Source organism: Oratosquilla oratoria, chromosome 27 (assembly GCF_046742065.1).
Source record: "Oratosquilla oratoria isolate Oo_2021 chromosome 27, ASM4674206v1, whole genome shotgun sequence".
Classification (NCBI taxonomy): Eukaryota; Metazoa; Arthropoda; class Malacostraca; order Stomatopoda; family Squillidae; genus Oratosquilla; species Oratosquilla oratoria.
Window position 1 is genome coordinate 38602534 of NC_134803.1, and position 25000 is coordinate 38627533.

General features: G+C 45.2%; 1 protein-coding gene across 6 annotated transcripts in view; it reads right to left on the reverse strand.

The window, feature by feature from the left end:
* Shab (potassium voltage-gated channel shaker cognate b) overlaps window positions 1–25000 on the reverse strand; it is a 578013-nt gene that overhangs the window by 273839 nt on the left and 279174 nt on the right. The window contains exon 3 of one of the 6 annotated variants that reach the window (XM_076210480.1): window positions 5660–5706. The exons of the other annotated variants lie outside the window; for them this stretch is intronic. The gene's annotated coding sequence lies outside the window, so the exon portion shown is untranslated. The remainder of the gene's footprint in view (window positions 1–5659; window positions 5707–25000) is intronic. 6 annotated transcript variants of the gene reach the window in all.

The window sequence follows — 25000 nt, forward strand, 5'->3', positions numbered from 1 at the left end:
GAGTGTGTAACTCCTGAAATAATCTCGTAGCTCAAGAAAGGGCTTAGTTACCCCACCTTTGCCTTATTTACTAGGACTGCCAGAATAGGCAGCAGTCACCCGTCACTGTTCCTTTGAGCACCCAAGACGCCATTCATCACATTTTTCTGAGTATTCATGAATATATATATATATTCTCATATGAATACATATTTTCCTGTGAATATGTATGATGTACTTAATCTCGTTGGATATATAGTCGCTACAGAAATTCCTCTCACGCCCTCCAGCTTTCCAAATACAAACATAAATTTCCCTGGCGAATTTCCCTCCTACATTTTTATACACATTAATTGTCTTAGTGAAAAATTATAAAGGAAACTACAAATTCAGAAACTTTTTGGGTGTTTCGTCATACCAATGGAGCTACTGGAATTGTTGAGACTTCTGAAACTGGTTGTATAGGTTCCAGAGTAACATCCCTGAGACAGAGAAAACTTTGATCAAGAAACATGTACATGTACTTTAAGCTAGTAAAAGCAAAATATGTTTATATTCTGTACATCCAACCACGTTTATAAGTGGGAAAGATCTTTTTGTATGCGTATGCATGTGTGTAGTTCAGGCTTCATGGTCCACTGCAGGACCGGGCTATTCCCTGGGTTCATCCAGCTTGGTAATGCATGTATGGTGAAAAGGTCGTGTAAATTTGTCGTTGGTGCATTGGAATGGTTGTGTTTGTGAATGAATTCTGAAATTAGTGTAATGAGCTCGATAATACTGATTAGGTGCTAGTCTATATACGTGTATATATGATCTATGTATAGAAATACGAATCAGCTTACAAAACCCTGTCAGTCAGTCTTCGGTCAATGGAGGTGGGGGGGGGAGGAAACACCCTGACAGTTCGTTAATCACATTCTCCAGTCTCCTCAAGTCTTGGGGAGAGTCACCCTTGGCAAGCTCCCAGGTAGATCCCAAACCCATCTCGACTATCCTCAGATAGATCCAACTAATTTGAAATAGTCACTAACTATTTACCGAAAAAAAATCTTTAAGGTTTAATAATTTCCGTATATAACACATACACTAAGTTTACCACGAAGAAAATTATTATGGTTTAGTTGTAATCATATGGTGGGCCAGGAGATTTGTCCGCGTCCGCATCTATTAATTCTAGGAGAGTTTTTGTCCGTTAGGCAGAGAAAAAGAGCTCAGCATAGCCTCAGACACACGTTCCCCTCCCCCTCCTCCTCCCTCCCTCCCTCCCCATTCCCCTTCGTGTTTATCAAGAAAACAAATGAAAGTTCATCCCACCCGCAGCGTAGAAGGCGAACAAAAAGGAATTCTCGAAGAGGAAGAAGAGGAAGAAGAGGAGGAGGAGGAGGAGGAGGAGGAGGAGGAGGAGGAGGAGGAGGAGGAGGAGGAGGAGGAGGAGGAGGAGGAGAGCGAGAGAGAGAGAGAGAGAGAGAGAGAGAGAGAGAGAGAGAGAGAGAGAGAGAGAGAGAGAGAGAGAGAGAGAGAGAGAGAGAGAGAGAGAGAGAGAGAGGGGGGGAGGTGGAGGAAAAGGGGAAAAGAGGAGGAAGGAAGGAATAAATGAGGATGTGCATACGATAATGGAACGGGAGGGAACTGGGGGGTGTGGGGGGGAGGGAAGGAAAGTGTAGAGAGTAATTTTTCGAAAAGATGAATGTGGGAAAGCGCAGTTGCGTTGCTCCCGGCGTGAACTTCCCCCCCTCCCCACCCCCACCACGCTAATCCCCCCTTCCCCCCTTCCCCCCCCAGACTTACACATCGTAAGAGCTCTCCCCCTTAACTGGATAGAATCACTAGGCGTCACTCGATTGAAATATAAAAACTGTGTTCAAGGAGTTCTTCAATTGCTTCTTGAACTTCCTGAGGTGGTCGAAGCCCTTGGGCCGGTCTACCACAGAAACTACACAGCCAGATTTCAAAGTTCGGTCTCAGCTTTGTGTTTCGTTTGTCCACTAACAGATGGTGTCTGCATCGCTTCAGGCTCGCTATATTGCAGATATGTCTGATAGCTGGTTATCAGTGAAATGTACTGAAGAAGTAAATGGTTCAGGTGCTGTCCGCAAGATTATCAAAGTGATTTTGCACTCAAGTACAAAAGAACATAAAAAGATTTTTTTGTTCTTACACGAGACAAAAACAAATAAAAAAAATGGTTGTGGTGGCGGTGGTGGTTGTTGTGGTGGTTGTGGTGGTGGTGGTGGTGATGGTGATGGTAGTGGTGGTTGTGGTTGTGATTGTGATTATGGTTGTGGTTGTGATGGTGGTCAGGGTGGTGGTGGTGGTGATGATGACGATGACGACGACGACAACGACGACGACAACGATGATGATGATAAGTAATAACAATAACACTAATAATGAAAATAACCAGTACTAAACAGCTAATAATAAGCAAATACTCGTACATATTCAGATCCCCAAGACACCTTGGGAAAGCGATCAAAAGAAAACTTAGAAGACTTGAACTTCGGATAGTTAACTTGGATAAAGCGTTTGACCTAACTTACAAAACATCCGACCAAACTTGACACCTGTCACACAAAGCAGAGAACAAGCCCCCGACCCCAATTTCCCCCCGCACGAGTATTTACAGAAAAACAGAAAAGAAAGATAAACACAAGGAGACAGAATCACTGCCCTCCAAGGTAATAAATTCACCGGCACTTGGTGGTTCAAGAGACATTGCGTGGACGATGAAGCAACCACCTTTTGAACCCATCTGCTTGTGGGGGAGGGGAGAGGGGGAGAGGGGGAGAGGAGGTGGGGGAGATGGGGAGAGAGGGGAAGAGGTGAGAGAGGGAGAGGGGGGAAGAGGTGAGAGGGAGAGAGGAGGGAAGAGGTGAGAGGGGGAGAGATGATGGGGGAGAGGAGAAGATGGGGGAGAGGGGGAGAGAAGATGGGGAGAGGGGGATAGAAGATGGGGAGAGGGGGAAGAGTTGAGAGGGGGAGAGAAGTTGGGGAGAGGGGGGAAGAGGTGAGAGGGGTAGAGGAGATAGGGAGAGGGGGGAAGAGGTGAGAGGGGGAGAGGAGAAGATGGGGAGAGGGGGAAGAGGTGAGAGGGGGAGAGGAGAAGATGGGGAGAGGGGGAAGAGGTGAGAGGGGGAGAGAAGATGGGGGAGAGGGAGGAAGAGGTAACGGGAGGAGAGGTGGGGAGAGGGGGGAAAAGGTGAGAGGGGAAGAGGTGAGAGGGGAAGAGGGGGAAAGAGGAGAAGATAGGGGAGACGGGGAAGACGTGAGAGGGGAAGAGGGGGAGAGGGGGAGAGGAGAAGATGGGGGATAGGGGGGAGAGGACAAAAGCACCGAGGAAAGATCATGAAAGACAGCCGACCCTCCGAAGTCAGACAGATGAAACGAAGTAGACAAGAAGGACGAGGCGTCGCCAAGAAAAACTTTTGATAAATTAAACGGAAGACTGAGAAAAATGAAAGGAGGAGGAAGTCCAAACTCATTAGAATAGTGAGGTATAAAACAGAAAGAGTTCGAGATAATAGATAATAGACAAGAGGTCACAACATGTATAGTTACCCTTAGTGTATTCTGATGTGGATTTAGGTATACACACATACGTAGATTCTCAAATGAATATACAAATAAACACGTATAGGTGTATACAGACGTAAGCATATACTAGAACTGAAAACACACACACACATGGAAAGAGAGAGAGAGAGAGAGAGAGAGAGAGAGAGAGAGAGAGAGAGAGAGAGAGAGAGAGAGAGAGAGAGAGAGAGAGAGAGAGAGAGAGAGAGAGAGAGAGAGAGAGAGAGAGAGAAAGAGAGAGAGAGAGTGAGTATGAGACTATAAATATCAGTGTCACTTCTGAGGGTGAGGGTGGGGGTGGGGGTGGAATGCCACATTGCAAAGTATCAACAGAGGGAGGGTAAACACGACGGAAAGGCTTCACAATTAAGCCTCCGAAGGTCAAGGGCGAGAGGTTCCCCCGTGGGATGGAGCGGTAGAAGAATGACCCCTAAAGGCTCATATCATCAGTGACGAAACGCCACTGTTTTCTTTATGTTTAGTGTATTTCCCCCAGTACTTCATCCGTATACGGTAAGGTAAAGGTACTCTGAGGTCATGGGGGAGACTATGTAAGCCCCCCCAGCCCCTCTCCCTCCCCCTCTCCCCCCCAACTCCCCCCCTTCCTCTTTACTGAAGCTGGCACGGCCATCTCTCAAAGCTGAACCCGCCAGTCGTTATCTTAAGCCGAATTCAGAGCCAAAGGAGGCGCGTTTTAAGGGAGTATCACTCTTATGCAATGGGCGAATACGGTTCATAATTGTTTCCTCGCTTGGTCGCCGGAACCGAAATTTCGTTTCTGCCGCCTAAACAAGAGGATTGCTTTTAGATATTTTGCTTCTCTTCTGCCTGGGGATGAAGGATTTAATTCGTTCTGGGTGGACAAGAGGACGGATTTTAAAATATATAGAAATATAAACATAAAGAAATATAATAACGGTAATAACAGGAGTAACAACAATAGGAATGATGACGATAATGATAATAATAATAGTGATAATGATTACAATAATGATAATAATAGTGGCAATGATGATTATAAGTGATGTAAATGAAAAAGGAAATGAAAAAATAAAAATAAAAAAATGGAAAAAATAATAATAGAAATAATAATGATAAAAATAACAAAAATAATAAAGATAATAAAGAAAAAAAAATAATAGATGATAATAATAAAACAAAAATAATAATCATAACAAATAAGTAAATAGAATAAAGATAAAACAAACTATTAAAACAAGTCGCCTGAAACAATAACAGAACCGTAGGTACAAGACATATCGCCATATCAACGATATAAGAACCAAATCCTACTGTACATGAAGCGACTGGAATAGAAAAGGGGAAAATGCTGGCATCATGCGTAATCCATTTTGGACCTTAACATCAATCGCTCTAAGGACCATATTTCCATAACAAGGTGTGGCATTTACCCCTTTCTGTTCTGAACGGCTCATCTGCTCTACAGACCTTTGTCTATTTCCTCACATCATAGGAACATAAGAACATGAGCTTAGAGGAGACTGAAAGAGACCATAAGGCCTACACTAGGAACTTCCATGTCCCTTACCCATTGCCATCCCTCTCCATAGAGTAAACTAATCTTCACTTAAAATAACTTGTTGTTTCAGCCCTCAATTTATGGTTACTAAGTCTATTCCATTCGTTAATCATTGTTGGTAGACCAGTTCTTCCCTATTTCCTTCTTAAACTCCAATTTGTCCAATTTAAATCTATTACTACGAGTCCTGCCCTGCTGTCTTAATATGGTGTCCTTGTCCGCATCGCCCTTGTTAAAGCCCTTGGCTCATTTGAATACCTCTATTAGATCGTCCTGCACTCTTTGTCTTTCCAAGAAACCTCGATATCCACACAAACCAATAGACCCTTTTTCCTCATAAGGGAGGGTAGCCGGTTCAATTCATGCACTCACCCTGCGCCCATAGAAATAAATAAATAAATAAACAGATAAATAAAATAAATAAATCCCCTCCCATCTCAGCACCACGTGTGTGACGGACCATCCCTCAACACCCGTCACATTGCTCTAGTCAGTGGCAGTGCAGCGAGGCATAACTACCTCGATTCCTGCTAAACACAAACATATTAGGTCGACCTCACCTACCAGTTTCACTCCAAGGCAAAACAAAAGACGGGAGTTGACTTCAGTACCTGAAAGAAGAGAAAAGAACTTCAGTTGGTTAGCTTAGGTTAGCGTAGGTTAGGTTAGGTTAGGTTAGGTTAGGTTAGGTTAGGTTCGGTTAGGTTACGTTGGGTTGAGATAGCTTAGGTTATATTAGGATATGTTAGGCTAGATTAGGTTAGGTTAGGTTAGGTTAGGTTAGGTTAGGTTGAGATAGCTTAGTTTATGTCAGGTTAGGTTAGGCTAGATTAGGTTAGGTAAAGTTTGAGCATTCTAATTTGGGTTTAGATATAACTTAGAGACGCGTGTAACATGAACTGGTGTGATGGAGTGCGAGTTGATATCTAGTTGCAGCACGAAGACTAATTTGTATTCTAGGTCAAGCCTGTACATGTGCACACATATATCTCCGCGATAAGGACAAACACTCAGTACACATTACTAAGGAGGTCCACACTTAGAGAAAAAATACAGACAGATGAGGAGAAGGTGAAGGAGTCTATGGTAGGAAAAGGAAAGGAGTGCGGGATTCGAACCCAGAACTAAGGGAATGTGATGACGCCAAAAGCGCTATATTTTGGTCCCTACGGTGTGACTCACTTCAGTGGGAAATTAGCGTGAAATAACGAAGATGAAAGTCAGTGATGACCTGACACCGACCACCAAGCGTTGCGACCTAATCTTGATAACGAAGACATCGTCAACGACGAACACAATGATGATGACGACTTCGATGATAACAAGAACGACGACAACGACAGTGACGACAACGAAGACATCGTCAACGACGAACACAATGATGATGACGACTTCGATGATAACAAGAACGACGACAACGACAGTGACGACAACGAAAACAATGACAACGATGACGACCACCACCACAACCACCACCACCACCACAACCACCACCACCACCTACCACCACTGGGCTACTGCCTGACGCGCTACCAGCAATTACCCGCGACACGCCATCCAAGAACAAAGAGCTTAAACTCTAAACGAAACAACGATATGAAGAATGTAATGGGCGTGTTACATATGGGTGTGTCTGCATCACTACGCACAAACACACACACACACACACACACACACACACACACACACACACACACACACACACACACACACACACACACACACACACGCACACATAGATATGTATACATATATATACATTACATATTCATACATATATATATATATATATATACATATACATATACATACATATACATATATGCAAATACATATACATATACGTATGCATATATGTGCATACATATACATATCTATACATATACATATACATATGTGCATACATATACATGTACATATATATACATATATACATATACATATGCAATACATATACATATTACATATACATATGTGTATACATTTTACTATATGAAAAATGATCCTTTGGAGGACATGAATATTGCCTGAGGAGGGGGGGGGTGCAGGGTGGAGTGTGGAACCTCTGGCAGGAAGACAGAGCGCGACAAAAATAGTCTGAAATGGAAATCGATAACATTCTTGACAGTGAAAGGAAGTTTGGTATGAAGAAACAGTCTCCACGCCACCTCTGTTTCCACCTCCTCCTCACGCTCAGAGCCCCTCCCCCTCCTCCTCCTCCTCCTCCTCCTCCTCCTCCTCCTCCTCCTCCTCATTCACATCCTCGTCTTCCATCTTCATTTCATTCCAATTCTAATCCTTCCTTCCTAAATGCATTTAACAATTTCTTTTCAATTTTCTCCCAATTAACTTTCACTTTCTTTCTTCCCTTCTCTTTATTCCTCATCTCCCTTCTCATCGTCTATTATTCTCCTGTTTTTTCTTTCTTTAATTACTCATTTATCCAGTTTTTCTTCCCTCCTATTCATTCCCCCTTCCTCCCACATTCTCCCTCTATATCTTCACTCTTCCTCCTCTTCTCAATTATCTGTGGTTCCTTTCTATCTATCTTCCTTCCCACTAATCTCTTGAAACATCCCTTCCTTTAATATGAACATAAACATGGAAGAGACTGCAAGAGACCATAAGGCCTACACTAGACAGTTCCATGTCCATTACTACAACCGATAGTTTCAGCGCTCTCTACGTGGTTACTAAGTTTATTCCATTCGTAAACCACTCTATTGGTAGACCAGTTCCATTCCTATTTCTTTCTTAATCATGAATTTATCCAATTTAAACCCATTACTACCTATCCTACCCTGATGATTTGATATGATGACCTTGCCTACATCAACCTTGATAAAGCCCTTGTTCTTGCCTATTTCTTTCTTAATCATAAATTTATCCAATTTAAACCCATTACTACCTATCCTACCCTGATGATTTGATATGATGACCTTGCCTACATCAACCTTGATAAAGCCCTTGTTCTTGCCTATTTCTTTCTTAATCATGAATTTATCCAATTTAAACCCATTACTACCAATCCTACCCTGATGATTTAATATGATGACCTTGCCTACATCAACCTTGATAAAGCCCTTGTTCTTGCCTATTTCTTTCTTAATCATAAATTTATCCAATTTAAACCCATTACTACCTATCCTACCCTGATGATTTAATATGATGACCTTGCCTCCATTCAAACTTGATAAAGCACCTTGACAAAGGGTGATGCAGATAAAGTCATCATATTAAGACAGCAGGGTAAGACTGTCGTTGTCTTCCGTTTCCTCTTTGTATCAATTTACCTAATTCCCTTCGTCCTTCTCCCTCTTTCCTTTCTCCTCTTCTTACCCATTTACTTGCGTTCCCTCCATTATTCTCTTTCCCATATGATCTCTTCTACAATTTCCTGTTCTATTCAATTTCCTTTCTCACCCATCCTTCTCCCTCATCTTCTTCCTCTTCTTCACATTTCTCATCTTATCCTCCCTTTTCCTCTCTTTGTCCCTCCTCTTCTCCCTGTTCTTTGCTCCTGTCTTCGTCCTTTCTTCCCTCTTCCTCTTTACATTTCTATGACCCTCTTCCCTCCTCCCTCATTTTCGAATTTCCAGACTCCTCTTTGGCTTCAGAAACCAGAAGCCTCCTGAGGTCGTCGTCGTCGTGAACCTCAACGTTCTGGAGGTTGTCTGTCGTTGACGTTTGTCTTCGACTTCGCCCTCCGGCCTCGACTTCGGCAGTTGGCCATCTCGTCCTCAGCTAAGCTTTCCTTCGAGTAACACAGGAGATAGGGACAGGGAAGAGGAGGGGCTGGAGAGGCTGGGGGTGGGGCACAGGGATCGATAGATGAAGGAATGGAAGGATAGAGATGGAGTGAGATCGGATTCCGTCGAATGGGGCGAAGGGGATCTGGTGTTGTTCTGGAAGCCGTCTGGATCATGAGGTGTGATATTCACTGCAGGAAAAAGACTTCAACACCGAAGATGAAGATGGTCATTTACGTTGAAGAGGCTACTGTCTGCTGGTTTCTCTGTGTCTATGTCTCTGTGTGTTTGTGTTTGTGTGTGAGCCTATGCTCTAGTCAGTGTATGTGTGTGTTATTGTATGTTATTGTGTGTTATTGTGCGTGCGTGCGCGTGCGCGAGTGTGTGTGTATGTGTGTTCACCATGGTCTTGGATCACGTGTTGGACTCGTGATCGACACCTATTTCCCTCCCGGAAGAGAGCTCAGAGTTCATATATGACCGATCTATGGGTAATGCTGTGACCTTACACGCACACACACACCCAACTCCCCTCCCACGAGAGTGGAGTAACGACTCGCAGCGCATCGATACTGAAATTATTTCAGCCCTGGGCGGGATTCGAACCCAGACCATCATAGTGGCCATCGAGTCGTGTGTGTGTGTGTGTGTGTGTGTGTGTGTGTGTGTGTGTGTGTGTGTGTGTGTGTGTGTGTGTGCGTGTATGTGTGTTTCTCTTTTCGCCTGTCTGATAGTAACTTTACTCCTTAAGTTTTCTTTCCCGTTCAATGGCGCTACTTTGTATTTTTGGTATTTCTTTTTCTCCCTTTCTCCGTCTGTTTGTTTTTCTTTCTATATTTCTTTAGGCTCAAGACCTAAAGAATGTTTGCTTAAGGAAAAAGCTTCACGGACTTGAGACGTGGGGATTTAGGTCAAAAGATGAAAGAGAATGAAAAGAGGAACTTCTTGAAAAAAAGAGAGGTGACGAGTAAGAGATCTGAGAGGGAGAGGAGGGAGAGGCTGAGGAAGAAGAGGACGAAAAGGAAGAGGAAGAAGATTGGGTGACGGGAAGACAGGTTGTGGAAGAGGAAGAGGAGGAAAAGAAGGAGGAGGAGGGAGAGGCTGAGGATGAAGAGGAGGAAGAGGAAGAGGAGAAAGAGGAAGAGGAGGAGGAAGAAGATGGGGAGACAGAAGAAGCAGGATGTGGAGGAGGAAGCGGCTGAGGAAGAGGCTGAGGAAGAGGAGAAAGAGGAGGAAGAGGAAGACTAGGAGGAGGAACAAAAGGAAGAAGAGGAAGAGGAGGAAGGGGAAGAAGAAGGAAGAAGAGGAAGAGGATGGTGAGACAAGAGAGGCAGGATGAGGAGAAAGAGAAAGAAGAAGAAAAGAAAGAAGAGGAGGAGAGGAAGAAGAGGACGAGGAAGAGGAGGAGGAAGAGGAGAAAGAGCAGGAGGAGAAGAAAGTACAGGAGGAGAAGGAAGAGGATGAGAAGATGAGGACAAGGAGGAAGATGAGGAGGAGGAAGAGGAGGAGGTGGAGGAGGAAGAGGAGGAAAAGGAAGAAGAGGAGGAGGAAGAAAAGGAGGGTGAGGAGGAAGAGAAGGAAGAAGAGGAGGAGGAGGAAGAGAAAGAGGAGGATGGGGATGAGGAAGAGGAGAAAGAGGAGGAGGAAGAGGATGAGGAAGAGAAGGATGAGGAGGAAGGGATCTAGTAGTAGGAGGAAGAAGAGTAAGAGGAAGAGGAAAAGGAGGAGGAAGAGGAAGAAGAGGAGGAGGAGGAAGAGGAGGAAGAGGAGGAAGAGGAGGAAGAGGAGGAAGAGGAGGAAGAGGAGGAAGAGGAGGAAGAGGAGGAAGAGGAGGAAGAGGGGGGAAGAGTTACGCAGGTGGTTCGTGTTACTTTGTGGCTCGAGGCGGCGGGAATGGCGCGCATAAAATTTTCCTTCAGTATTGGATATTGAAAGTCGTTTATGGAAACGACTTTCAGAAATTGAAATCAGAACGAAATATTGTATTTCCGCAAAGTATTTATGCTTATCTCATCCGCTGGATTGCTGTTCCAGATTTCCTGTTAAAGAGTTTGGGCATAAATACATGCATACATGCACGCATTCATACATGCATGCACACACATACATGCCATACATACATATTGTACATACATACATACACACATATACATACATACATGCATGCGTATATACATACATACATACATACATACATACATACATACATACATACATACATGCAGCACCTCTTCGGTGTTATATTGCCTTCAAGGATGGAAGCACAAAAATAAACAGCGATATAAGTATACGTATAAATATATATATATATACATATATATATATGTATGTATATATTCTTATATGTATATTCATACATATATATATGTACATATACATATATATATATATATATATAAATATATACGTATATATATATGTATATATATATATTTTTTCAACCACATTAACTTTTTACTATTAATTCCATGTCATCACGAACGAGACTGACAATGCGCTCGTCGGAGACATATACTGAATATATATATATATATATATATTTATATATATATATATATATATGTATATATATATATACATATATATATACATCAATACACTGCATACATACATTTTTGCTCTTCAAGTAATCACAACAGCACGTAGATGAGCATACCTTCTCTACGTATAATGAGTGTCCATACGATTTGTGTCGTAACATTCATCTATTTTTACTTTGTTTCTTCAGCTATGTAGAAACTTTCCCCTTTCTTCTGGCTGGCAACAGGCGAGTCCGTTCATCTCCTTGGCACCCCTCGAGTTACAAAGGACCTGTTTTTACCAAGTCCTCATGTTCCGGGTATCCTTCTTCCTTTGCCTCCGATTGCCCAAGGGTTTCTTATTCAGGAGTTGAAAACCAAACCTCCAGTATAGTTGTTCACAGTCTCCAAGAGTCTCCGAGAGTCTTCGAGAGTCTTTGAGAGTCTCCGAGAGTCTCCGAGAGTCTCAGGGAGTGTCCAAGAGTTTCCGAGGGTCTTTGAAGGTCTCTGAGAGCCTTCAAAAGTCTTCAAGAGTCTCCACGAGTCTCCGAGAGTCTCCGAGAGTCTTCGAGAGTCTTCGAGAGTCTCCAACAGTCTCTGACAGTCCCCGAAAGTCTCCAAAAGTTTCCAACAGTCTTTGACAGTCTCCGAAAGTCTCCAAAAGTCTCCCTGAGAGACCTCTCCAGTCTCACTGCTGACTGCTTTCCCCACAGACCACCCCTGTGCACAGTAGATCTTTCTGCCTCTGTCTGCCTCCTTTTTCCCAGGTCTCCCTCGAGAACAGTTTGTCTTGATCGGATCCCTCCCTCTCTCCCTCCCTCCCTGCCTCCCTCCTCCTCCTCCTCCGCTTCCCGCTCACCTCTCCATCTCAAGGTCGTTCCTCTTCTTCATCCTCCTTTCGCCTCTTCTTTTTCTTCTTCTTCTTCTTCGAGTCTGAGACTATATCTACAGCTCCAGGTATCGATAAGAGGGGTCACCCGAACACATACACATGTGTGTGTGTGTGTGTGTGTGTGTGTGTGTGTGTGTGTGTGTGTGTGTGTGTGTGTAGGTGTGTGCGCGTGTGTGTTGGGGAGCCTGGTAACGAGCTGTCTTGCATGGCCAATCATGTGCCAAGTTTAGCACCTTAATGAGGTGGTGAAATTGCCCCTGGACACCTCAGGATTACGGGTCCTGGTGTATATAACTCCAAAATGTCAACATCTGTGAAGAGTAAATTACATTCATTTATAGATATATATGTGGCTACATACCTACAGTTCATATATATATATATATATATATATATATATATATATATATATATATATATATATATATATATATGTAGATCAAAAGAATGGGGATCTTATTAATTTGTCTGTATGTCTCCCTCCTATTGCTGCGGTTTTCGCTACACGTGGGTGCGCTTACGCCCACTTGATTTTGTGATATTTTCTTTATATATATATATATATATATATATATATATATATATATATATATATATATATATATATATCATTATAGTTACCCCATGAAAGAAAAGTGTTGTCGTCTCACTGAATATGTATCCACCACGAAATGGCAAATATTAATTATATTCTTGATCCCTCAAAACGTAACCCCTTCCGTACTGGGTGGCACATTTCTCCTTACTCTGGCTGTCGCCAAGCTATTTCATTCATCTCCGTGGCGCCATGTCCCCTTCGAGAGTCAAGAGTCATAGCCTCTTTCGATCAAGTACATATGTCATTCACTGAAGTCCTTCTCTCAAGGAATCTTCTAGCGACCTGTCTTCAATTATGAGCCTCTTCCTTTTCCTCTTCCTCTTCCTCCTCCTTTTCCTCCTCTCTGTGAAGAGTCTTCAAATGACGTGTCTTCAGTTACGAGCCTCCCCCTTCCTCTTCTCCCCCTCCTCCTCCTCCTCCCCCTCCTCCTCGTTCTCCTTTAAAGAACCTCGAGAGTAAGAGATCCTTCTTAACGTTGGAGTTTGGTACAACAACGTCCAGGAATCTAGGATTATTTGACGAACAATTGATATGCTTCCATTTAAGCTGATTGTGTGTGTGTGTGTGTGTGTGTGTGTGTGTGTGTGTGTGTGTGTGTGTGTGTGTGTGTGTGTGTGTGTGTGTGTGCGTACGAGTGATCAAGTAACCTCACGAACGAGATAAAAACGAGACACATTCTAACCAGGGACCTCATCCAAGAGAAACTCTACATTATGATACGTGAGACATAACAATAGTCTCCTACCTGTCTTTCGGCTCCATTCCTTTTTCCTCAGCGAAGGACCTGTCCAAGAGCGACCAGGCTCTACCCTCCCTCCCTCTCTCCCTCCCTCCCCCTCCCCCGGTGGTGGAGGGGGGGAGAAGGGGGAGGGAAAGAGAGGACGCCCCTGGCGGTCGGGACAAAAGGTCCTTGGTCTTGTGAAACCCGTCACTACTCGAACGTCCCCCTCCCCCCTCCCCCTCCCCCTCCCCTCCCCCCTCCCCTGAAGCTGGATCCTCCCTTTCTTCTTCTTTAATGGTTTCATGACGTCTTTGTGCTGAAGCTATGGCCCGCTGTCTAACACCGTGGGCTAGGATTGGTGTGCAGGTGCGTCAGGTGGTTTTGTAAGCTGTAAAGCAGATAAAAAAAAAGCCTTGTCGTGGGTAGAAATTATGTATATATATATATATATATATATATATATATATATATATATATATATACATACATGATATCGAAGCATTTCGACGTTGTTCCAGTTTACCGTGGTTACTTCTATCCATCTATATACCAAGGTTCTTCTTCTCTTTTATAAGGGAGGTTGTCAGCCAAAACATGCATCCACCCCTACCAATTCCACTCCCACCCTTCCATCTTAGTTCCTCGTGGATGCAGGGTCATCCCTGTCTCCCGCCTACGGCCTGGGTGTTAAAGTGGCGATCGGATCACCTGAATAGGTGTCACCCCAGAACGTCCACCTGAGGAATTGTCACCCCAGGACAGCCCACCTGAAGTATTGTCACCCCAACCAAAAACACTCGAAGAATCGTCACCCCAGACCACGGTGTATAGAAGATAAAGATATAACCTAACCTAACCCAACTTAACCTAACCTAACCTAGCCTAACCAGCCCAACCTAATCTAACCTAGCCTAACCAACCTAGCCTAACCAACCCAACCTAACCTAACCTAACCTAGCCTAGCCTAACCAACCCAACCTAAGCTAGCCTAACCAATCCAAACTAACCTAACCTAGCCTAACCAACCCAACCTAACCAAACATACTTATTGTCACCAACTTATAAAACTGAAGAATCGTCACCCCAGGATAGCCCACCTGAAAAACCGTCACCTCAGACCACAGTGAAAAGAATATAAGGGTATAACCTAACCTAACCTAACCAAACCTAGCCTAACCCAACCTAACCAAACCTCCTTATTGTCATCAACTTATAAAACTAAAGAATCGTCACCTTGTCGGATTCTGGGGTGACTATTCCTCAGGTGATCTTGACGATCTACCTACTGGGCCGTAGCGAGTACGGCCACACTGGGCGCTGCCACTTTTGGCTTTCCTGGTATAAAGACGAAAAACACACAATCTAGATTGTAATTAATCATGAGTGTTTACTAGAACGCACCCTTGTGTAAACGTATGTCCCTCCCATGTGTGTCTTCACGTTATATGTAAATGTGTTGTATTCGTTTGGGTTAATATTCAGTGAGTCCGTCGCTCTATGTGTGGATATGAAGAGGAATTTATGTCTCTTCATAACCCCCTTCCCTCTCCCCCGTCTCTCTCTCTCTCTCTTTTCTCGGTCTCTCTCTCTCTCTCTCTCTCTCTCTCTGTCTCTCGCTTTATCTCTCTCAGGATATATGTGTATGTGTATGTGTATGGGGGGTACTGTATATGTGTATAATATACAGGGTATGGTCTATGCTCGTGAAGTCCCGTTTTTGTACTTCCATCAGATATTCATTGATTTTTTTTACACCAACTCATCCATGTAACGAAATTCCACTCGAACGTTAAACAATTTGTGTCTCTCTCGCAGTAAAAAAAAAAAAAAAAAAAAAAAAAAAAAATCCTGAGAGTTCTTGTCAACAATACTAATCACCTTTGGTATTTGTACTCATGGCTGCCAGGTTCAAGTGGGTCCGGGGGTGGGGAACGAACCCGGGCACACGAAGAGTCAAACGATTTACGATACTCAACGCACACATCCAATGACCACCACTCGACCCGGCTGTCCAAGTGCCCAGGGCAAAGGTGACGGATTAAGTGACCTTTAGACGTCTCCAATCAGAATTTCCTCGCAACCCTTACTCCCTCCCCACCGCCTCCTCCCTCCAAGCCGCGATAATGACCCTTGTCTGCGGAGGTCCTCCTTAAGCGAGAGATGAATTAGAGTCATTAAGCCAAGCGGTGAACTGCGAAGATGATGAGTCGTAATGTTAACCTAAGGTGCTGGCTCTGGTCCGTTGGTCCGTTGGCCCGTTGGTCCGTTGGCCCGTTGGACCGCTACACCATGGGACCAATGGCCCGTTGGACCGCTACCCCGTGGGACCACACCCCGTTGGACCGCTAACCCGTGGGACCGCTGGCTCGTTGGACCGTTGGCCCGCTGGCCCGTTGGCCCGCTGGCCTGTTAGCCTGCTGGTCCGTTGGCCTGCTGGCCCGTTGGATCGCTGGCCCGTTGTACCGTTGGACCGTTGGCCCACTGGTCCGTTGGCCTGCTGGCCCATTGGACAGTTGGACCCTTGGTCTCTTGGTCTCTTGGACTGCTGGTCCATCGATTCATTTGTCCATTGGTGTATTTGTTCGTCCTTCCATTTATCCATAGAGTTTGTTGGCCGGTTAGTTCATTGGCCACCTATACACGGTTAAGCAAAACCACACGAGCAGCGTTCATTTATAGTTAAACTACATCAACTCTAGACTAAGCTGCTTAAACTACAAACATTATTATTCTTCGCTGCGCAGAGCTCCTACCTCACTTGAATATAACCACACAGAAGGGAACAATCGTTAAAACTCTGAATAGCAGTGAAATGTGTCGAGTGTTTACTGTAAAGCCACATTCCAGTGCTCGGCGACCGTCTTATCATTATCCGATGATAGATGGCGCCTTGATCGCTGCGTGCCCGCCTCGTTGCAAACGCGTCTGAGAACTGTCGCAGTACTGCAATAGTGCAAGAACATGATTGGGCTATTTTGTTGTCATTTATCAGACTATGCCAAGAACAGGATTAGGCTATTCTGCTGCCATTTGTCAGACTATATCAAGAACAGGATCAGGTTATTCTGTTGCCATTTGTCAGACTGTCAAGAGCAGGATCAGGCTATTCTGCTGCCATTTGTCAGACTATGGCCAAGAACAGGATCAGGCTATTTTGTTGCCTTCTGTCAGACTATGTCAAGAACAGGATCAGGCTATTCTGCTGCCATCTGTCAGACTATCTCAAGAATAGAGTCAGGTTACTTTGTTGCCATCTGTCAGACTGTCAAGAACAGAGTCAGGTTACTTTGTTGCCATTTGTCAGACTATGTTAAGAATAGGATCAGGCTATTCTGACGCCATCTAGCTATAGCCCCCCTCCCCCGACACCTGAAGCTCCCTCCCCCCTCCCCCCCACGCCAGAGGCGTACTTCATCGTGCATCCTACATCCTTGCAATAATCACCCACATGCAAGCGTGCAATCGGGTGCGGCGCATCTGTCCTCCTCAAGACCAAACTGCGTCAGAGCCCATTAAGGGAATCAACTTGAATCGGTCCATTGTTGAAGGCCGGGAAGGGAACGGGGGACGGTGGGAGGGGAAAGGGGAGGGGAAAGGGAAGGGGAAAGGGAAAGGGAAAGGAAAGGGGAAAGGGAAGGGAAGCGCCAGCCCAACCGTCCGGTGTAGTGTCCTCTTCGTGAAGTGACGGAACGGATTAATGGAATGATGAAATGACAGATTGACGGACCAACAGGTCAACGGGCCAACGGATCAACTGGTTAACGGGTTAACGGACCAAGGAATCAAGGGACCAAAGGGCCAACTGACCATCGGGCCAACGGGCTAATGGGCTAACGGACCAAAGGGCCAACTGACCATCGGGCCAACGGGCTAACGGACCAACGGAACAACAGACCAACGGGCCAACGGGCCAACGAACCAACGGACCAATGGGCCAACAAGACAACGGGCTAACGGACCAATGGACCAACGGACCAATGGGCCAATGGACCAACGGGCGAATAGGCCAACGGGTGAATGGGCTAACGGGCGAATGGGCCAACGGACCAACAGGCAAACCGACCAACGGCCCAACGGGCTAACGGATCAACGGACCAATGGGCCAACGGGCTAACGGACCAACAGGCCAACGAACCAATGGGCCAACAGTCCAACAGACTAACGGGCCAGTGGGCTAACGGACCAACAAGCCAACGGGCCAATGGGCCGAAAACCTAAAGAACAGATGGGGAGATAGTCAAAGGAATCAATGGACAAATGGACCAACGGGCCAATCTGGAACAACAGATCAACGGACCAACGGACCAACGGACTCTCATCGCACTGCCAGTAATACTGTACAGTATGGATTGTCATGCCCAATATAGGGTACTGGTTGCAAAAAGTTTATACTGTCAATATTCTAGGGACTTCAGTGATACCTCTGTGGACCAGAGTCACACAGCATTCTTTTATGGCTGGAGACTCAACTCTACGACATTGTCCCCAAGAATAGAAGCGCTGGTTATCGCGAACAAAGTACTACGGAATATTGCACAATATTTTTAATCGTGTGTGGGGCAGAAGCTTACATATACATATACCACGGTCTTTTTCCTCTTTACAAGGAAGGTAGCCAGAGTCAAAAGGCATAAATCCACTCCCACTCATTTCGTTCCCATCCACTCTATTCCCATTCACCACCCCTCCCTCCCTCCCTCCCTCTTTTCTTGGCTCTCCTGGATGACGGGTCATCTCTGCATCTCGCCCATTGCCCTAAGGGGGAAACTTAAAAAAAAAAAAAAAAAAAAAAAAAATGAACGACTCTCTTTACCGAAAACATATCACCGAGACTGAATAAAATCACCTGGCGGCAGCCAGAATAAAAGGTAAAGCGCCAACCGGTACGAAAGGAGTTGTGGGAACATCCACCGAAGCCCCTTTGGTGGATTGGTGGAAGTGGTCAAATAAGATCAACGAGTGGAACCAGTGGAGGTTATTGGAAGCACCAAGTGGATCGGATGGGCATGGGTGGAGATTCCAGCTGGTGAAATGGATGGTCTTGGGGAGTCCATTTGGTAATCCACCAGCTGTGGTCTATTTGTTAATCCACCTGGTAATCCACAGGATAGTCCACCGGATATAGTCCACGTTGTAATCCACCAGGTAGAGAAACAAAACAAGCGATGACGTAACAAGTGGAGTTGATTAAACAATGTGAAGGAGTGAATGGAACGGGTCATGAAGATGAAATGGATGGATGGATGAGTGAGCGAAGAGAGAGGAAAAGTTGAACGGAACAACAAAAGTGAAACAATAAGAAAACGTGAGTGTTTGTGTGTGTGTGTGTGCGTTTGTGCGTTAGACAGAGAGATAGAGATAGATAGGGAGATATAGGGAGAGAGATAGATAGATAGGGAGATAGGTTGAAAGAGATAGGGAGAGAGATGGGGGAGACAGATAGAGAGAGGGAGAGAGGGAGATAGAGGAAGGTAGAGATAGATGGTAATAGAGATAGATGGACAGCTAGAGATAAAAATAAAGAGATAGAAAGATAGATAGGTAGATATAGATAGATAGTGTGTGTGTGTGTGTGTGTGTGTGTGTGTGTGTGTGTGTGTGTGTGTGTGTGTGTGAGTGAGTGAGTGAGTGAGTGAGTGAGTGTGTGTGTGTGTGTGTGTGTGTGTGTGTGTGTGTGTGTGTGTGTGTGTGTGTGTGTGTGTGTGAGAGAGAGAGAGAGAGAGAGAGAGAGAGAGAGAGCGATTATGTGAGTGACTGAGTGCCCCCTTGTGTGACGTCATTCGGGGTGAAAAACCTTCCGTATTAGTTCCGGAAGGCGGAAGAGTGGACTCGAGTGGAGTGGGAGGTAGGTGGAGGACCAGATTTCTCGAGCGGGAATATGCTAGATAGCAGCTGAAATTATGCTAGATTAGCAAAAAGTAATTCTAAATCTTTTGTTATAATTTGTTGATTAATACAATATCATTTCATGGAGAAATAGGCTTAAATTAGGATAATTATGCTAAGTTCAGCATAATTAAGATAGATCTGGTCACTCTGGTAAGGAGTGGGGAGTATTTCAATGCCTGGGTCCAGACAAGACAGTACCAATGGAGATACCGAGCCTCCGGGGACCAAGTGTCAACCTACGGGGGTTTGCCTCTTGTAGGGCGATGAATGAAGACAGAGCAATGAAAAAGTATAACTAAGTTTACAGAAAGTAAACAGATTTTTAGGATATGTATTAGAACCAAAAATTATGGAATAGGGAGTGACTGCCCAAAGATAAGGGAGGTAGTGTGGAAGGGTAGGGGGGATTAGAAGAGATGGGAAGGAAAAAAGGGGGGAAACAGATGAGAAGGGGGATAAACAGGGGGAGACTAGGCGGGGGAGAGCGAATAGAGAGAGAATACGGGGAGAAATCATATCGATATTTCTATTGATTTATTTATTCTTTATATTTTTATTTTATCATTATTATTATTATTATTTTCATTTTATCATCATCATCATCATCATCATCATTATTATTATTATTATTATTATTACTATTATTATTATTATTATTATATTTTTTTGGGGGGAGGAGGGGTGGACTTCACGGTAAAGACAGCGGAAAATTGGTTAGGGGCCCCGGATTTTGGGGAAGGATTTGGGGAAGGATTTAGGGAATGAGGTTCCAAATAAAGTACTTAGCTAGGATTTTGGGGGGAGGAGGTTTAGGAGCAGAGAGGAGAGGGAAGGAAATTCGAAGACAAATGGAACTTCGCAGTGAAGATAATACAAAGGCCAAATGATACCCGTAAAGATGGTGATAGTGGAGATGGTGGCGAAATATGGTGAAGGTGATGATGAATATGGTGAAAGTGATGGTGATGAAGATGGTGAAAATGATGGTGATGATGAAGATGGTGAAAATGATGGTGACGAATATGGTGAAAGTGATGGTGATGATGAATATGGTGAAAATGATGGTGATGGTGAAGGTGAGAGAATGTGAAAGTCACGATGATGACGAAAGTGATGGTGAAGATGGTGTTGGCTGCTTCCCTTCCATCATCCTCTTCCTCCTCCTCCTCCTTGTCCTCCTGCTCCTGTTACTCCTACTTTTCCTCCTCCTCTTCCTCCTCCCTGTCTTCCTACTCCTGTTACTCCTACTTTTTCTCCTCCTCCTCCTTGTCCTCCTGCTCCTGTTACTCCTACTTTTCCTCCTCCTCCTCCTTAACCTCCTGCTCCTGTTACTCCTAATTTTTCTTCTCCTCCTCCTCCTTGTCCTTCCGCTCCTGTTATTCCTCCTTGTCCTCCTCCTTCTCGCCCTTCTGCTCCTGTTACTCCTAATTTTCCTCTACTCCTCCTCCTTGTCTTTCTGCTCCTGTTACTCCTACTTTTCCTCCTCCTCCTCCTTGTCTTCCTGTTTCTGTTACTCCTATTTTTCCTCCTCCTCCTCCTTGTCTTCCTGTTTCTGTTACTCCTATTTTTCCTCCTCCTCCTTGACTTCCTGCTCCTGTTACTCCTACTTTTCCTCTCCTCCTCCTCCTCCTCCTTGTCTTCTTGCTCCTGTTACTCCTACATATCCTCCTCCTTGTCTTCCTACTTCTGTTACTCCTATTTTCCTCTTTGTCTTCCTGCCCCTTTTACTCCTACTTTTCCTCCTCTTTCTCCTTGTCTTCTTGCTCCTGTTACTCTTACTTTTCCTCCTCCTTGTTTTCCTACTCCTGTTACTTCTATTTTCCTCCTCCTCCTCCTCATTGCCTTCCTGCTCCTGTTACTCCTACTTTTCCTCCTCCTTATCTTCCTGCTCCTGTTACTCCTACTTTTCCTCCTCCTCCTCCTGTTACTCCTAATTTTCCTCCTCCTCCTCCTCATTGTCTTCCTGCTCCTGTTACTTTTCCTCCTCCTCCTTGTCTTCCTGCTCCTGTTACTCCTACTTTTCTTCCTCCTCGTCCTCCTCCTCCTGTTACTCCTACTTTTCTTCCTCCTCGTCCTCCTCCTCCTGTTACTCCTACTTTTCCTCCTCCTCCTTGTCCTCCTGATTCTGTTACTCCTACTTTTCCTCCTCCTCCTCCTTGTCCTCCTGCTCCTGTTACTCCTACTTTTCCTCCTCCTCCTCCTTAACCTCCTGCTCCTGTTACTCCTAATTTTTCTTCTCCTCCTCCTCCTTGTCCTTCCGCTCCTGTTATTCCTCCTTGTCCTCCTCCTCCTGTTACTCCTACTTTTCCTCCTCCTCCTTATCTTCCTGCTCCTGTTACTCCTACTTTTCCTCCTCCTCGTCCTCCTCCTCCTGTTATTCCTAATATCCTCCGCCTCCTCCTCTTCATTGTCCTCCTGCTCCTGTTACTCCTAATCTTTCTTCTCCTCCTCCTCCTTGTCCTTCTGCTCCTGTTATTCCTCCTTATCTTCCTGCTCCTGTTACTCCTACTTTTCCTCCTCCTCCTCCTGTTACTCCTAATTTTCCTCCTCCTCCTCCTGTTACTCCTAATTTTCCTCCTCCTCATTGTCTTCCTGCTCCTGTTACTTTTCCTCCTCCTCCTTGTCTTCCTGCTCCTGTTACTCCTACTTTTCTTCCTCCTCGTCCTCCTCCTGTTACTCCTACTTTTCCTCCTCCTTGTCCTCCTGATTCTGTTACTCCTACTTTTCCTCCTCCTCCTCCTCCTTGTCCTCCTGCTCCTGTTACTCCTACTTTTCCTCCTCCTCCTCATTGTCCTCCTGCTCCAGTTACTCCTAATTTTTCTTCTCCTCCTCCTTGTCCTTCTGCTCCTGTTATTCCTCCTTGTCCTCCTGCTCCTGTTACTCCTACTTTTCCTCCTCCTTGTCCTCCTACTCCTGTTACTCCTACTTTTCCTCCTCGTCGTCCTCCTGCTTCTGTTACTTCTACTTTTCCTCTCCTTGTCCTCCTACAACTGTTACTCGATCTTTTCCTCCTCCTCCTTGTCTTCCTGTTCCTGTTACTCCTACTTTTCCTCCTCATTCTCGTCCTCGTCTTCCTGCTCCCGTTACTCCTACTTTTCCTCCTCCTCCTCCTCCTCCTCCTCCTTGTCCTCCTCCTCCTCCTGCTCTAGGTACTCTTTTTTTTTTCCTCCTCCTCCCTCCACTTCTCTTTTGCTCGAGTTGATTTAGTTCTTTATGGACAGGCCAACTTAGTTAATTATAATCATTCCTCTACCTCATCAATTCGACAGCAGTGCAGTCGACCAGCGTCATGCGTCACACGCCACGTCACACGCCACGTCACACGCCACGTCACACGCTTCGTCACGTCACGTCCCTTCCTCTTCTTCCTCGTGGCCCTCTTCCTTTTCTTCCTCCTGATTTTCTTCATTTTTCTTGATCTTTATTATCCTCCTGTTCTTTCTCCTCTTTATTCTCCTCTCTCTCCTGCTCTTCTTACTACTCTTTGTCTCTTCTTCCTTTTCTTTCTTAATCCCTCTTCATCTTATCCTTCTATCTCTCTTCCTCCTACTCCTGATTTTCTTCTTATTTTTTTATATTTATTTTTTGCTCTTCTTTCTGTTCTTTCTGCTCTCTCTGCTCTTCTTCTTCCTTTCTCCCTCTCTACTCCCTTTTCATCTTCCCCTTCTATTCCTCTTCTTTGTATCGAGTCGGAGAAGAGTGATTGGGTGATGAACGCCCAACCACAGGAACACCAAGTCGTCTTTTCCATCACTTGAGGTCGGAGTGTCGAACTCCCGAGAGTCGAACTTCCGAGTGTCGAGCTTCCGAGTGTCGAAATCCCGAGTGTCGAGCTTCCGAGTGTCGAGCTTCCGAGTGTCAAACTTCTGAGTGTCGAACTCCCAAATGTCGAACTTCCGAGTGTCGAACTTCCGATTGTCGAACTCCCAAGTGTCGAACTTCCGAGTGTCGATCTCCTGAGTGTCGACCTCCCGCGTGTCGAACTTCCGAGTGTCGAGCTTCCGAGTGTCGAACTTCCGAGTGTCGAATTCCCAAATGTCGACCTCCCGCGTGTCGAACTTCCGAGTGTCGAACTTCCGAGTGTCGAACTTCCGAGTGTCGAACTCCCAAATGTCGGACTTCCGAGTGTCGAGCTTCCGAGCGTCGAACTCCCGAGTGTTGAACTTCCGAGTGTCGAACTCCCAAGTGTCGAATTCCCGAGTGTCGATCCCCCGAGTGTCGATCTCCCGAGTGTCGAACTTCCGAGTGTCGATCTCCCAAGTGTCGAACTCAGAATGCCGAACTGAGAAAGTCGACCTCAGTGTGTCAAACCCTGGGTGTCGGCCGGCCGGCGCCGGTGGGCGTTCAAGAGCGTGGGAGACCGGGATGCAGCGAACCGGATCCGACAGCTTTCGAAAAATATGATTCAAAATATCATGATTCTTGAAAAGAAAAAGTCTTTTGCACTGGGTGAGCAGTTCACTGGGAATTAGGCCAGAGGTCTTTAGAAAACAACTTCGGAAACGAAGAAAACAGTAATGGGGAGGATACAAATTTTTTTTTTAACAATTCCGATGAGATTTCCGATACTGCTCTAAACTTCCGATTCCGATACGAGTTCGATTCCGATACCTACAGTGAGTATGACTCACCGATTTTTTCAGGTCCTTCAGCTGTCTTGTGGACGGCGAGTCTGTGTAGAAATCCCAGTGGCAAAAGAACACACACTAGAACAAAGTACACTTTATTAATCATTTATCGGAATCGGAAGTTTAGAGCAGTATCGGAACTCGTATCGGAACCATTATTTATTATTATTACTAGAGGGAAAGAACCTCTTCGATTTCCTTGCGGCCTCTCACGTGAAACGAAGATCTGTACCTCATGACTTGTGACCAAAGTCGCATCGTAAGGATATACTGTACAATCGTTCACAAAAGCTCGTGGGGGGGGATCCTTGAGCTTGTGTCCGTCAGTCGAAAGCGCCACCCTTTCTGGGCGGCAAGTCTGGGTAGAATCACATTGGCAAAAGAACACACACACACGACGGGCCCATGCCACCTGCGGGTGATTCACGATGCTCTTGGATTACGCGTTGGACTTGTGATCGACAGTTTTACCCTTCCGAATGAGAGCTCAAAGCTCATATAGGACCGATCTATGGGTAATACTGTGACTTTACACACACACACACACGCACATACACACACACACACACACACACACACACACACACACACACACACACACACACACACACACACACACACACACACACTTACTCACTCACACACACACACACACACACACACACACACACACACACACACACACACACACACACACACACACACACACACACACACACACACGACTCGTTGCCCACGAGAGTTGGAGTGCCAGCTCGCAGTGCAGCGATGCTGAAATTATTTCAGCCCTGAGCGGGAATCGAACTCGGACCACTGGATTAGTGGTTGCGAGCGGTACCACTGCACCGTCGAACCGAGTGGAAAAAGTCAATAGAGACGAGTGTAAAAGAGCAGTATAGACAATTAACT